Source organism: Emydura macquarii, unplaced genomic scaffold (genome assembly GCF_026122565.2).
Source record: "Emydura macquarii macquarii isolate MOO-44397 ecotype Brisbane River unplaced genomic scaffold, CSIRO-AGI_Emac_v2 contig_2825, whole genome shotgun sequence".
NCBI classification, from domain to species: domain Eukaryota; kingdom Metazoa; phylum Chordata; order Testudines; family Chelidae; genus Emydura; species Emydura macquarii.
Window position 1 is genome coordinate 5341242 of NW_027132962.1, and position 16587 is coordinate 5357828.

At 38.0% G+C, this 16587-nt stretch overlaps 1 long non-coding RNA gene across 2 annotated transcripts in view; it reads right to left on the minus strand.

Annotated features, from left to right (window-relative positions):
* LOC137166277 (uncharacterized) overlaps positions 1–16587 on the minus strand; it is a 187485-nt gene that overhangs the window by 121274 nt on the left and 49624 nt on the right. The gene's annotated exons all lie outside the window — the stretch shown is intronic.

Below are 16587 nucleotides of genomic sequence, written 5' to 3' on the forward strand. Positions count from 1 at the left end.
ATTGGAAGTTTGATAGCTCCTACATTAGATGAGTCTGGGAAATCCAACTCCCAGCTCCTTGCTCACCACTGCTCTTTGAATTAGACTGTAAGTACTTCAGGACAGGGACTGTTTCTTACTTTGCCTAGTACCATGGGGCTCCAGTCTCACTTGGGTCCTCTAATGAGAGCTCCTGTAGTGGAGCAAAATTGCCTTACTCACTGTAAACTTGTGAGTGTGGAAACACGCTAATCATTCCACACACTGGGGTACACATAGGAAGTTCACAAAAATCAAAAGACACTACAATTAAAACAGCTCATGATTTTTTTGGGGGGGAGGAAGAGGGTCAGATTCATGGATTTTTTTACTTTTAAGGCTGGCAGTAGTGTGATGTACACTGGTGTAAGTGAGAGGAGAATCAGGCCCAGGATTTACAAAGAATAATTCAAACAGCTCTAGAGCTGGGAGCTTGGTCCTGCATTTGTTCAGCAACTAAAACTTGAAGGCAATGGGAGTTTTGAGGACCTAGGAATGCAAGATCGGGCCCAAAGTGGTTATTTGTTTAAATCAGAAAAAAAATGTTTGGAGAGGGAGAGTTTTAAGTGAACAACTTTTCTTCAGTAAACTATTAAGAGTTATTTTAAAGTCCACCCCCACTTCTTGGCCCCCATTTTACCTTGTCAGTCTTAATTGCTTTTAACTTTTATTCAGCTGTCATATTTCTGTCTCTCATTTTTCTTTTTTTGAAAAAGTTACCATCTGTCTGGATCAACAATATTTTCATTCCTACACCATTTTCTTCCCCAACATATGTCTTCAGTTTCTAATGCAGATTTGAACACTTGAAGAATGTTGTCAACTACGATGCCACCAGTTTGACTGAATCAGCCTCGACATTTTGCCAATTATACTGTACAACACTTTGGAAAAAAAATATAAATAGCACTTAGTTAAGTGAAAAATTCAATTGGGTTTACTCACTTAGGAACATGAAACATTTCCTGTATTATTATTTATTATTATTATGATGGGAGGGTAGGAAATTCAGTTCCGTCCATACTCTCTTTTGAGTTAGTAACTGTATGTCATAATGCAACTACCATGAAATATTTTTAAATTCCTTTTAAACTGTATTCTAAACTTTTTTTACACTTTGTTGCTCTTCACTTATATAGTGCTCCAGGGAATAAATACATTCTGCCTTTCTATTAAAGCATCCCCCCTTTCAGCTAGCACTGGATAGTGATGATATATTTTAGTGCAGTGGTAGCCACATCTGATGGTAATATTGTTTCCATTCTAATCCTCTGGTTTATGTTACTCAAGTTGCTGAAATTTTCTAAGCTTGAGACCTGTCAGACCTTATTTTTAAAGTTGAAGCAAAAACAATTCATCCATTTTTTTTTAATACAAACAGGTTTAAAAATTCACTTTCCCCATTAATAAATCTATATCTAGATATAGATAGATCTCTTTCAGAACTCTTTCTGAGGTTAAAATGGCAGAGAAAGTTGAAACATAGCTTGGAAATGGATTTTTCTGTAAAGTGACTGACTGTCCTGGTGAAAAATGGTTTCAGTTTGACCAAGTTATTAGTCTTTGGGAGTAATGTGCGCATGCAATACATTCTACACCAGATTTTTCACTGAGCTTGTAAACAGCTCAGTCCTGCAAACTCATGAGTGTCTTTAACTTCCATCAACTTCAGAGGCAGTTAAAGACATTCAGTATGGCTGGTCAAAATTTTTCTGCCAAAACGGTTTTTCAAAGAAAAATTTGCTTTTCAACTAAAAAAATTTTTTACAAGAACTGCCAGATTTCCAAATACACACACATTCATGAAAATAAAGATTTTTTTTTTTTTTGCTTAAACAGCTGAACACATGAGGACAAAAACTTATAGGTCAAAAATTCATAGTGCCCAAAATGCATCTCTGAGGTAGACTATACTGTGCACTTGTGCTCTGCCAATTTAAAAAGTGCAAAGAATTAGGGAGGACTGCTGAGCACCAGGTAAGTTGTGCAAGTAGAAGCCCTGATCTGATGCATCTTACAAGGTCAGCAATTAGAGAAGGCTCAATAATGAGTACAAACCAGTCAGCCTCACCTCAGTCCCTGGAAAAATCATGGAGCAGCTCCTCAAGGAATACATTTTGAAACATTTGAAGGAAAGGAAGGTGATCAGGAACAGTCAGTGTGGATTCACCAAGTGTAAGTCATGTCTGACCAATCTAATTGCTTTCTATGATGAGATAACTGGCTCTGTGGATATGGGGAAAGCGGCGGATGTGGTATACCTTGACTATAGCAAAGCTTTTGATACCGTCTCCCACAGTATTCTTGCCAGCAAGTTAAAGAAATATGGTTTGGATGAATGGATTATAAAGTGGACAGAAAGCTGGCTAGATCAATGGCTCGATGTCTAGTTGTCAGCCAGCATCAAGCAGAGTGCCCCAGGAGTTGGGCCTAGGGATTGTTTTATTCAACATATTCATTAATGATCTGGTGGACTGCACACTCAGCAGTTTTGCAGATGACACTAAACTGGGGGGAGTGATAGATATGCTAGAGGGTAGGAATAGGATACAGAGTGACTTAGACAAATTGGAGGATTGGGCCAAAAGAAATCTGATGGGATTCAACAAGGACAAGTGCAGATTTCTGCGCATAGGATGGAAGAATCCCGTGCACTGATACAGATTAGGGATCAACTGGCTAGGCAGCAATTCTGCAAAAAAGGACCTGAGGGGTTACAGTGGACGAGAAGCTGGATATGAGTCAACAGTGTGCCTTTATTGCCAAGAAGGCTAATAGCATATTGGGTTGCATTAGTCGGATCATTGCCAGCAGATCTATTCACCCCTGGTGAAGGCAGAGTTGGAGAATTGTGTCCAGTTTTGGGCCCCCCACCACAGAAAGGATGGGGACAATTGGAGCAAGTCCAGCAGAGGGCAAGGAAAATGATTGGGGGCTGAAGCACATGACTTATGAGGAGAGGCTGAGGGAACTGGGCTTGTTTAGTCTGCAGAAGAGAAGTGAGGGGGGATTTGATATCAGCCTTCAACTGCATGAAGGGGGGTTCCAAAGAGGATGGAGCTAGACCGTTCTTAGTGATGGCAGATGACAGAACAGGAGCAATGGCCTCAAGCTGCAGAGGGGGAGGTCTAGTTTGGATATTAGGAAAAACATTTTTACTAGAAGGATGGTGAAGCATTACAATTGGTTACCTTAGAGGTTTTTAAGGCCCGGCTTGACAAAACCCTGGCTAGAATGATTTACTTGGGGCTGTTCCTGCTTTGAACAGGGGGTTGGACTAGATGACCTCCTGAAGTCCCTTCCATTCCTAATCTTCTATGATTCTATTATGCAAATTTAACATTCCCAATATTTTTGCATGGAATTTCTCTGCTTTTTGTTTTATTAAAAGGGGAAAGAACATAAAAAGGAGATTCATTATCAAGAATTTTAAAGCTGTTTTTCAGAAAATTAGCAATTGCACCTATAAAAATGTCATAATCTTGACCCTTCTAAAATGCTCTATTCAACACAGCATAGGAGGTATGCAGGAAGAAGCTTGTCTTTTGTTCACCTTTGGTAAAAGTCACTCTACTCCCATAAAGCCTGAGTATTCAGGCTCTACATGGATTGAGTTGTTGGGGAGGAGACGAGATTTCTTCTAACCTGGGCTAGAAAGACACAGTTAGATAGATTCAGTTCCACCTTATGGACTGAAATCTTCCCTGCAGACTTTCACTACTAGTTACATGAGGTACTGGGGCAACTGGTCCTGCATAAACAAATCTGTGTCTACCCCACACCGGTCCCTGTCTCATTCCCAGTCTTTTCCCAATTTGACTCCCACAGCAACCTGTGATCTGCAGCATGTAGAAGATGTGCAGCTACTGAATCAACAATTTCTGCCACGTATCTACCTTCACATCCAGTGTATATCACCTACTATAAGGACTACAGTAAAGAACCCTGCTCTTACATACTATCAGACAGCCGCATGAAAGAACCCATCTCCTGCATGTCTTAGGAGATGTGTAGTGGAGAAGGTCTGTGAATAAGGCTATTTAAAAAAAAAAAAAAAAAAAGCAGTGGTTGAGAACAATCATGTGACTCAGTCACCATTCCTTTCCTGGACTGCTCCTGAGCCACCCTTCAGAAAAAGCAAGATGTAAAGTCTCAATGTAGCTGATGCTATCATTTTCTTACCTTAACTACACTGTATAACACCCTGAGCACTTCAGCAATGAGGTATTTAGTAATAAAATCAGAATGATGAGTTTTTTACTTTACATTTGTAGAAATCTTTGTATTTATAAAAGTAGTGACAACATGTGAAGACTCAAAAAATAATAATAATCATTCAAATTTACTTCATATCTCAAATGACATGTAGTTACTGCAGCAGATGACATGGAAAGTACTTTTCAATTCCCTCTGGGTAGCTTAAATTGACATTCGGTTCGGTGGAGGGAGAAGAAGCAGCACACATATATTTTACTATAAAGTAAAGTTTATGTCTATGTCTACAATGATTTGTTAAGATCTTGTACTTTTTAAAGAAGAAATTCATCTGGTTTAAGGTTAAACTGATTTTGGCATAAATATGAAGCAGGATCACAAGGTAAAAGACAAAATGAAACAGCTCCAGTGAGTTAAGATACCATTATTCTCTGTAATACAGTGTAGCTGAACCTACAGCATCAACAAGTCTTTGTGATGTTTCTTGTGCTAAATAACATGGTATTTTTTTTAAAAGTAGCACAGCAGATTATGGTATGATATTCTATCCACTGGTGAGGATAACAACCAAATTGAGCCATGTGGAATGAAATTTGCATTCCAGTGAATGGTTGTAGAGTATAATCAAGTGCTGTATGCAGTTAAATGAGTCTGTTGTCTCGTTGTAATGAATATTTACATCTATCCTAACACTTAATGAGGAATAAATGAGTTATCATCAATGAATGGCAGTATCTAAATAGGTCTGCAACAAAAACCAGAATATTAAAATGTGTTGCTAAAATAGATCTTAAATGATAATGAACTTACTCAGACTATTAATTATTTTAAAAGCCCCTAGGAAGTTTTACTGCTTTTGGATGGAATCAGCGCTAAACTAGTTTAAGGAGACGTGTGTGTTTGCAAACTGAGTTAACATATGGCCTTTTAAACATCACATATCAGTTCTTAAAGAAATGGCACTGTGGTAGTGTGGAGGTCACTCCAGTGGCCCCCCATTAGTCAAGTGTGGCATAGCTGGTGAGCCCTGCCTCACTTCCCTTCATCCAGATTATCAACAAGTCTAGACAGATATTTTAAATTAAAGAGCACCTCTCCTCCCACTTTTTAAGGGTCTCATAAATTAAAAGTTAAAAAAATGAGCATACTTTGTCTTGAGAAAAGACGACTGATGGGCGACCTCTTAATAGTCTTCAAATATGTTTAAAGGCTTTTATAAAAGGGGTGGTGATCAAATGTTCTCCATGTCCAATGAAGATAGAACAAAAAGTAATGAACTTAATGTGCAGCAAGAGAGATTTAGGTTAGATATTAGGAAAACCTTTCTAACTACAAGGGTAATTAGGTTTCCAGGAGAGGTTGTGGAATCCCCATCATTGCAGGTCTTTGAGAACCTGTACGACAAACACTATCAGGGATGGTCTAGGTTTACTTCATCCTGTCACAATGCAGAGGGCTGAACTGGATGACTTCTTGATGTCCTTTTCAGCCCTACATTTCTATGTATAAGTAAGAGCTTACTCAGATATTCATCATCTCTGGCCCCTTCTTGCAGCAGACTATTCTTTCCTGTATCTGTAAGCAGTCTCTGTTCCTGGAACCCTTCCTGTTCCTTCCTTGCTAATCCTTTCTATCATTCCTTAAGCAGAGTCCGCAGCTTTCTTCTTTGGAACTGGGATGTATGAATTAGTCCTTCGTTCTCTAATTAACTGGAGTCTCTCCAGCTCTCCTTTCTGGAGCTTAGTTCTAGGTTAACTGGCTTCTCTCTGAGATGACCCTTTTTCCTTAATCAACCTCCAGGCTTCAGGGGGTTCATCAGGCAAAACTTTTCCTGCTGGAGTCTACCCTGCTAATAAGGATGTGGCAGTATTTACACTAGTCTCCTTCTCCCAGCTCATCCTCAGTTGGCAGTGTCCCATCATCTTTGCAAGGCTCTTAGCCCCAGACCCTTAAAGACCCTTAAAGAAACAAACAGGCTTTCCTCTCTTACACTTCTTACTCTTGGGACCACTTCCTCTCTCCCAGTGTTTCCAAGGCCTTGGTGTGTATATATAATCATACCTTCCAAATTAAAATTGGAACTTTTCCAAAAGGGCCATACCATGCAATGGTGAGCTAACAATTAGGCCCCATTACCTTGTCACATACATTTTTCTAAAACCAGGAATTGCTAGACCAAATCAGATCATCTAATTCCATCAGTGACACTTTCTCAGGGAGTCCAAAACAGTAGGTCACTATGTCGATTCCACTGAGAAGGCACACACTACTCAGTATCACAGCACTGAGATGGCTTTATAGTAAAAGGAGAATTTGATTATTAAAAAATAATAGAGATTCACAGAGTCAAGGGAGTAGTGAGTAGGAATAAAGACAACAGTGACAGTTACAAATAAAACAAAAGTATAACATACTTCTAAAGATAATAATCATAACTTTTATTAGGCTAAAACCTTTGTCTAAGATAGGATTCTCATCTAAAGCAATCTCTCAGCATCACCAATCCCCAGGTCCAGGATCCAACTTTCATGGTGTAGCCTATAGGACTAGCCAGCTTGCATATATATAATTCCTTATAGATTCAAGTATGGTGGTTTGATTATAATAGAGTCATAGATTTATATTAAAGTATTATATCTGTAATGCAAGGTACCTTACAGGCCACATCCTGTATGAAAGCTAAGGCAGTTAGCATACATATATTCGGGACCTTTGGCCCAGACAAGTAATGATGAGTTAAAAGATAAGACATATATGGTCATAATCTTTACCCTAGATAAGTCAGGAGGCATCAAAACGGGGGTGCTGTCTCAGGTTATGCCCCGAGTAAACTTCACAGGTACGCCACAGAACCCACTAAAGGTCCAGAAATAACAAAGGTGAGATAAATGAATTGTCTGGAACCGTCTGGAAAGGATGTGGATATGTCATTAATACGCACAAACCTGCCAGCCTATAGAATGAGTATACCCTAATAATTTGGGGGTGAAGAATCCAAGTTTGGATTTAGAAGGAGGACCCATATTGCTCAGGGTATAAGAAGGGGCAAATCGTGTTAATTGGGGCGATCGTCAGCTACTCCTTCTTGAAGCTTCTTTTAGGGAGTGTTAAAATTTTCTTCTTCGTTTATACTTAGTATTATTTGTAGTGTTAGTCTTAACCTTATAGCTCTTAGCCCTCGAGTATTGCCTAGCTCTCCACCCCTCTACTCAAGAATTGAGGAACCGAACATCTCTCTCAACCAGGTCATCAAGGAAGGGTGTGAGTATATTAATCCAAAGCATACCGTAGATATATATATCTATATCACATGAGTCCCTAAAATAAGATTTTAATCCTTTTCATTTGATTATTCATTTTCTTTTAATCAATCTTTTGTCTATCATTTTATGTTATCGTAATAAAAGCTTATAAAATTGAACAAATTAGTCTATCACTGTGAACCTTCCTGTCGTGCACCCCGGGGTCCCTATAAAACTCTTCTGGAGCCTGATTCAGGGACAAGAACCTCATTATCTTCTGCTCAGATCAATTGGAGAGCCTATAACCCCATTCAAATGACTAAAACACCCAAAATCAGGCTACAATGGTTGCAAAAAGCACTATCTCTTTTGCTCATTCAGTGATAGATAACAACATGTCATTTTGCTTCTCCTTATATTTCTCCAAAACTCAACATTTTGACCCCAGAAACAAAACAAATCCCAATGGTATTCGTTTTTAGTGTCTTAATCATGCTGATTTCTCATGCCCCCACCCTCCTGTTAGCCTGGCTTTTCCTGTTGGCCTCCATGCAAATGCAGCTCCAACTGTGTTTCAGCTTTTATACTGCTTAATTTACATCACAGGCCTAGGTAGACATGTAAATCAACATTCCTTTGTCTAGGAAAAACTTGTTTATCAACCTTGCCTGGTTACATGTTTTAAACATATTTTTTTTACATATCTACATATGTTTATGATGACCAGTATAATACTCTTTCATTTGATACCTCACATGACCTTCTTTACAGACAAATACTATGACAAAAATGTGTTAGGTTTAGCGAGGAACAGAGGAAGGCTTCATTAAAGATTTGTAAAGCCTTAAATAATTTGGTTTCTGACCAATGGAGAAAGTTGATGTCTCCATAACTGCTGTGATATCACATCACATCTGTTCCTTCCTAATCTATTGCACATAGGATAGTTCTTTCACTCTGGAATTTGCTTTTCCCTTTGGTTTAGCAGTGCCTGGCTTTAATGACCTGCAAAATACACTGCAAGAAGCACCCATGCTCCCACGATCGTCCTTTGAGAATGGGGAATGCATGTGAAATTAAGTGGGAGAGCAGTGGAGTTTATGTCTGGAGCAGAATAACTTTTTAGGACTGTTTTGTTATTTAAGATCTTTTCATCTATTGTGATAAAAGTTTGCTTCAAATTTGTAATGTGTCCAGAAGGGTGAATACACTCAACTAGTTGAAATTTTCTATAATACAATAATATAACATAAAACTTCAGTTACATTTTATAATTATACTGTACCCAGCTCTATGTTCAAGTTATATAAAAATAGAACACTTACAACAGAAACATATGCAAATTATACACATACATAGTATTTGCATATGATCACTACACACTGCTTACTTATTATAGGAAAAGTATGTTACCTCCAATTTAAATGGTTTGCCTTTGATAATCAGTTACAATTCTCTCTAACCTTAACCACTTTGTCCAGTTCTAGAAATCTAGCCAGAAATCATGAGATTTCCAAAGCGTCCTGGGCCAAGTTAGAAAAAAAACCTATTCTTGTGGTCTTTTTGTAACTTTATTTTTATTTCTGATCCAAACAAAAATGAGAAAGAATAGAAGGATATGACTATGGGGCTCAAGAGGGAAAAGCTAATCAATGTTACCACCAAAAAGGTTCACACCCATTTTACAATGGATGAACACATCAATGCTTATTTTCAGCCAACCAGCCCTGAATCCTTAACTGAAACTTTCAGTTAACAATATTATTTTTAGAGATAGTCTCAAACTGAGATGAGCATGGGGACAGAATTTCATTTCAATTATGATTTTGTACTTATTCTTTCATTTCACCTGTTTTCTCTGACCCTAATTTCACTGGCTTGAAGTTCAGGTATTTTCAAATTGTGAATACATTGAAGGTATATATTTAGTGGACTTAATAGAAGTTATACAGACAGATGAGAAAGTATCCAAATTCATAAAGGCTCATCTGAATCCAAATTGGCAAATGTCATCCCAATCTGCTTTTGTTATCTGGCATTTAGCTCAGCTCTACAATCAATCACATATATTACTTCTCAGAGGCAAACATCTCCCCTTATTGGTTTGCTATCACTTTTTTAAAGACTCTCACATTTTTGTGTGCAGCTTTGTTATAGGTGTGTTGATCAAAAGGTTCTAGAAAGACAAAATCGGTGAGGTAATAGCTTTTATTGGATCAACGTCTGTTGGTGAAAGAGACAAGCAGAAAGAAAGAAGTGTTCTGTATAAGCTCAAAAGGTTGTCTCTCTCACCAACAGAACTTGGTTCAATAAAAGATATTGCCTCATCCACCTTGTGTCACCTTTTGTGTCTTGGCTTGACCAATATACTGTCACTTTTGTGGAGTTCTTATGTCTTCTTAACTAAGTAGTGAGATACCTGGAATTCTTGATGCTTCAACTAGGAGGAGCTAGGCTCAGAATTTAAAGTGGTGCAATTTCGAGTTTAGATCAGTAACATCCTATCCTTGACTTCTAAGTACTGGGATTTGAATAAGTAGAAATTGTTGAAGGCAGAGTCAGTGTAACAGCTACAAATGCTGGTAGAGCTAGAATGAAACCCAGGTAACTTAGTATACAGTACAAGACCAATTAAACTGACCTTCTGAGCCTTGAGTTGAAAAACCACCAGAGTATGTCAACCGAGATGTAAAATCAGCTGTTGACTGCTCAAGATGGAAGGTTTGATCCATTATGACAGAATTAATAAAAATGAGTATGAATACCTGACTTCATGTTTCTGGAATGTGGGATGAGTAGGATAAGGAATCACAAGAGAATTTTGGCAGCTATTTTAGGTTTTGGCAAGTTCTGGGAAGTAAGTTGGAATGTCAGGCTATAGGAGCCTGGGTTAGTTTGGGGAATTGTCCTAGATTGTGGGAGTGTTTCCTAAATAGTGGTATTGAGTTGAGGGAACTTGTCACAGTGAAGAGTGACTTACTCATCCATATCCTGTAGTCTACTAGCTTGAACAGCATTGGGTTTTTGCACTTCTATTTACGCTCATGTAATTCAATTACGAGATCATAAGGCAGTGCTTAGCAATGTGGTCCAGCAAAGAGGCAGCAAGGAACAAGAGATGGTGAAGAGTAATGAGGAAGGTAGTGCAGCAGATGTAAACAGGGATTCGTGGGCTGCAGGAAACTTAGGTAAGAAGTCAGCTAGTCGATAAAGTAGACCTAAATCTTGTTTTCAATGTAAGTAATTGAAACTTTCTTGGCAAAACATGGTATTGGTCATAATGTGTTAAGGACAAGTTGAAGACGAAATAATCAAATACTTGACAGGAAAATTCAGGTGTTACAAATTTAATCCTGGAGCATTTCTCTTCAGATGAATGAAGCATCCAACACTCTCGATAAAAGCAGATCTTCTGAATGCTACTCAGAAGAATCTAATGTTGGCTTGTAAAGTGCTATCACAAAGATCTAGCTTGAACACTCCATTAAGATGAATAGTCAGAGTTCATACGTCTCCTAGCAAACTGTGTGTGTAACCAATAACATTAATAATAGTCAGGTCTCACATAGTGCTTTACATCCAGATATGTCAAAATGCTTTACAAAGGAGTGTAAGGGCTTGTCTACACTACAAAGTTAATTTGACATAAGGCAGTTTATGTAGACCTAACTGTGAAGGTGTGCACACTGCAATGCTCCTCTCACCATATAAACTCTCTTGCTGCTGCAGCATAATAAAACCACCTCAAAAGAGGCATAGAGCTTAGTGAGACGTAGTTAGAGCAACTGCGTTACTTACATCACCCTAAGTGGCCTCCAGAAGGTATCCCACAATGCCCACTCTGACTGCTCTGGTCACTGTTTTGAACTCCGCTGCCCTGCAGACAGATACATAGGCATGTTCCCCTCCACTTCTGAAGTCCCCAGAAGTTTTGAAATTGATCATCCTATTTGCTCAGGGTAGAGAGCTCACATATAATCTTCCCAGCTGAGCACACTGACTTGATGCAGCAAACGTGTTCCTGCCTGAAGTACACAGCAGGTGGATCTCCTGGGTCTGTGGGGAGACATCACTGTAGGTAGGCAGGGGGGAAAAAATCACAAGGCCCACCGTACATTCCCCCTGCCATTTAATTTATCTTCTGGGGCTGCAGCAGTACCCAAGTCACTCCACCCTGTGGGAGATTAAACAAGACAACTGCACACACACCTAGTTGTGAGAGCCTTGTTTGTGTATGTGCTTGTGAATTCCCTCTTCCCTCCCCTTTAAAGATACTTTCCCCTGTATGTATGAAGTTTGCCTCATCATTACACAGGTATGTTTGCAGGGATGTGGAATAAAAATCTACTTATGGAAACTAAATTTTTCTTAATTATTCTCCATCACATGGTGGCTGCTGCTAACATTTACAGACAATAACAATAGGTGCATGTGCATTGTTATAGTCAGGCATACACAGCTATTAATACAGTGTTCATAGCACAGTGCAAACAAACAATGCCAGGCTCAGCACACAACAGCAACACACATTACTGTGACTCAGTGTTAAAATGATCCTTCCTCCCTCAGCCAAATAACACCCCCATTGAGCTCCTCTTACAGCTTCATATTCATAATACAGAGCACAATACTGAAGAGCGGTGCAGGATCCATGCTTTCTGACAGAGATGGCTGGCTCTCAGGTTACTAGGGCAACTGAAAAGTGGTGGGAAACCTTGTAGGATGCCCATGGAATGATGGGATTGAGAAACTGAATCATGTGACACAGAACCTGCCCCCCATAAGGCATTGCAAACCCTTCCAAAAGCTCCCTGTGCTCAGTTGCACTGTGGGATAGCTACCAACGGTGCACTGCTCTCTGTGTTGGTGCAAGAGTTACTATTTTGGATGTGCTCCGACAACACAAAAAACATAGTTTGGACATGCAACAGTGGTTTAATTACAGTGGTGGCTGTACATTGATTTAACTTAACGTCTACTTAACTTTGTAGTGTAGACATAGCCTACATAACATTACCATCTTTAAAAAAAAAGAATAGACAGGGAATCTGAAGAAGAGAGAAATGGATTGCCTGAAGCCAGAGAGTAGATCAGTGAGAGTGTTGGAAGCAGAATCCAATTCTTCTAACCCTCAATCCAGGGCCCAGTGCAGTCCATTGTGTTGCACCGTTGGATGTTATATCATTGCGTCAATTACAGTATTTTCACAGTCATCTTCAGAATCAGGAGGATTACAAAATGCTTGAAGAAAAAGAATACTACAAATCCATGTAGAGAACTTAAAGTCTCAGATTTTTCAGAGTTTCTGAATAAAGGGATTTCTATGTACTAGTTTTCAGAGGAAACACCATAGTTGGTCAGAAAATTGACTTTCCCCTGTAGAAAACTGAGTTTTCATCAAAAAAATAAAGCCATAAAATTTTGATTTATGGCCAAAAAGATTGATTTTGCAACAAACCCAATGTTTTCCACAGAAAGCAAACACTTTTTATGAAAAATATACTCCAATTTTCCACCAAAAAGAGTATAAGCAGAAATTTTTTCAAACAGCCCTAAAAAGAAGTGGAATAAGAAGCTTGAACTCAGAAAGCTAAACTCTTTTTTTTTTTTTTTTTTTTTTGGGGGGGGGGGGGGCGGTGTTTGGCAGGGGTTTTTTTTGGTTTGTTTGTTTGTTTTAAAGAGAGATGAGGTCCTCCAAAAATGCAAAACATATTTTTTAAAAAAATCAGATAAGTTATCATCACCCCACAATTCAGACACAATTTGACAGATTTGCTTCAGCTATTCCAAAAAATGTTTCTTCTCGGATCTATGCTAAGCATGAGAATTTTCTAGGTAAAAAGAGTGTGTGGGGAAGGCAGTGGAGGGACAGGGGGAGTGGGGAAGAGTAGACCGTCTGCAGCGGAGGAAGGTTGGACAATTTGGGTGGTGGGAAATTAAAAAAGAGGGCTTTTAATGGAATGCTGGTTGTGGTCTTTAATGTGGAGCAGCTGCAGTGGTACCATAATAAAATAAATTAAATTTACAGTGTATTTCATTGATGTTGACAATGAACAAACTGCATGCACTGGATAAATGTTATCCAAATTTCCCATTTCATAAATTGTCTTTACACCTAGTGTTTATGAGAATGAAAGGTTACATTATTGTGCTAGTCAGGGAGAATGTCATGGTCAAAGTAATCTGCAAGCACAGCAGTGCTTTGACTGTAATCTGAAAGCAATTTTCAATGGAAGTGTCACAGTATCTCACATAAAAATTGATTTAAATGTAAAGGCAAGCTTTTAGGTTCCCTTAAGTAAGCGACAGAATATGCAGAGTTGGTATTGTATATAAAATCTACAAGATGTTATGTCCACTTATTATCAGTAGGTAACAAGTACTCTGCTACTTGGAGGAAGTCACCTTGACCTCTCTAAAATAACAAAGAGGAAAAGTATGGTGCAATCATATCATGGATTTGTTTAATGTTATATAAGATTAATAAACATTTTATTTATGAATTGTAGCAAACATTAAGGAATCTAACTTACTTGCTTCACTAAAGACATAGATATTGAAACACATTTTTTTATGGTGAAATCAATTTAAGCTTCCTTTCCATATCCGGTTGTTAGTTACTATCAATCAGTAAAAACCTTTTAAAAGCAAAGCACAATGGAATTGACTGGTTCCCTTTACTTTGTAACTCTTCAAAGGAATCGTTTGGAAACTGTGAATATGTGCAATGAACCATCCAATGTTGCATAAAGTTAAATATATATTTTTAGCTGCAATGAATATTTATTTTATACTGTATGTCATTTTTTTTAACTGGGTTGAAAATCTGTGGTGTTGCTTTGCATACATAGCCATATGAAAATAGTCAGCATCAAGAAGGCTAGATATAGGCTGTGATTACAAAAACAGACCTTGCATTTTGCAGTTTCCCACTGAAGTCAGCAGGTCATAGTCAGTTCTCAGTTATACCTGTGTAAATTTGGAGTGACTATGCTGACATCAGTGAAGTTACTCAAAGTTTCTGCCTGTTTAACAAAGCAAGATTTAACGTTTAGATTATTTTTCTAAACTGTGGCACAGCATTGTAATGTCATTAAAATCTGATGATCAAGCCTTACTTATGCAAATCATTGAAGTCACTGGGATTTTTCAATGAATAAGGGTAGTAGGATCAAGCATAAACTGGATAGCATTTATTTAATATTGTGGTTGTAGCTGTCTGTGCCTACAGAACCACACCCATTTCTTTGCAGCATGGAGGGGTGGGAAGTTGCCAGTGACCTAGATGTTCATCCTAGATAGAGAACAAGCATCCTTTACAATCCAACACCAAGCTTTTAGATTGGTTTACACCACTTGATTACCACACCTTCACCATGATCATGCGAGAGAACACCCTCTTCAGTGAAGGAGGAGGAAAAAAGAGAAGAGACTGACTCTCGGTGTTACCGTAAAGAAAGGGTAGGAAAGTGTCCAAAATGTGGAAAAACATGAAAGTGTAAACAGAAACACTGCCTGATTTCAATTTTAATGGAAGCAAATGGGATTTAGGCTCCTAAAGATAATTTTTTTGAAAGTATCTGATTTAGGAGCCTAAATCCCACAGACTTTCAATAAGACTTAAGCTCCTAAACACATAAACGACTTTTGAAGATGGGACTTATAGGCTTTTGAAAATTTTACCCCCTAGTGAAATTGTTCCGGTTAGCATATAACAAAAATCTCTAATGTAAAACAAAACTTGAGACATCCATCAAAATTATATTAGTGATGAACTAGAGGTCAGTGTTAGAACTCTCTAGCACAATCCTCTCTACCACTAAGTCCCTTGAATCACTTCGGCTGGTCCTAAAAAATAATAGCAAAAATTCATATTTAACACTCTATTTGTTTCTATAATGCTGGCAAAATATGAACATCTAAAATTTAACACAGTGTCATTATTGTCAGTGGTTTCTAATACATACATATACACACACACACACACACACATGAGATTCCTGGTTTGCAGTGCAATCAAGGCAATCTGTTTTCACTCTGAATGTTGTACATTCTGCTGGTGCCACACCCTTCACCCCATCTACTGGCATAAACCCAAGCAGTGGCTCAGCAGTGAGATACAGGTGTGATATACGTTTTCTAATTCTGTACTATATTTAGAATTCATGGATGCATATCATTTTTTTCCCCTTTGAAGTTTCCCTTTTCAGTCATGCTCTGATTCTGTAATAATATAAATGCATGTTGCAAAAATCAATTTTTTAAAGGGAAATCATTTAAAATTGCTTACTTGTTTTCTATAGTGTTTAAATATCCATTCATCCCAGGTGAAATGACCCATTTCACTACCTTGCAACCATATATACTATCTCTTGACCTTCTGCTCAATCATACCATATGATCCTTATTTGCCACTTCCTTTCATCCTCTACTTCCTCCATCCAGAGGGTGTATTGTAAAACTAAATGTCCACTATCTTCCAGATACATCGCCTCTGCCATACAATTCCTTTTTACAGATTCAAACAAAACTTTTCTTGCGCAAAGTCAAATAAAGACTATATCCCAGCAACAGAGGCCTATTTTATTCTCATACTGTCTAAATAATACATAGTATTAGTTACCACAACAATATATGTCCTTCCATGTAACTCTGATTGTGTTAATTGCAAACAAAATTAACCACGATTTTACCTCTTTTTATTTGAGAATTTTTTGTAACCCATTCCTGATTTCTGCTAATATATTTACTGTTCATAATATTTACTGTTCATCCAATAGTGTGGATGAATGCTTTCCATCATATAGATTATTCACAAACTGGTCACTTAGACTATTAAGTATTAATTGTGGACAAAATCCACCCCTATACAAAGAGCCCCGCAAGAACTATGCAGGGTAGCCAACTCATGATTTTATTAAGTTTCACAATATCTGGGTTTTATGTTTAAGTATCAACTCCTGGAGTGATGCAGTTACATTGGGAACTCAGCTTTTTTTTTTTTTTTTTTTTTTTTTTTTTTTTTAAGAGCAAGTTTCAAGCTGTCATGGTTGCAGAGAAAAGTTTGAAAGTGTTACCACTAAATGATCAAAATTAAAAAGGCAAATACAAA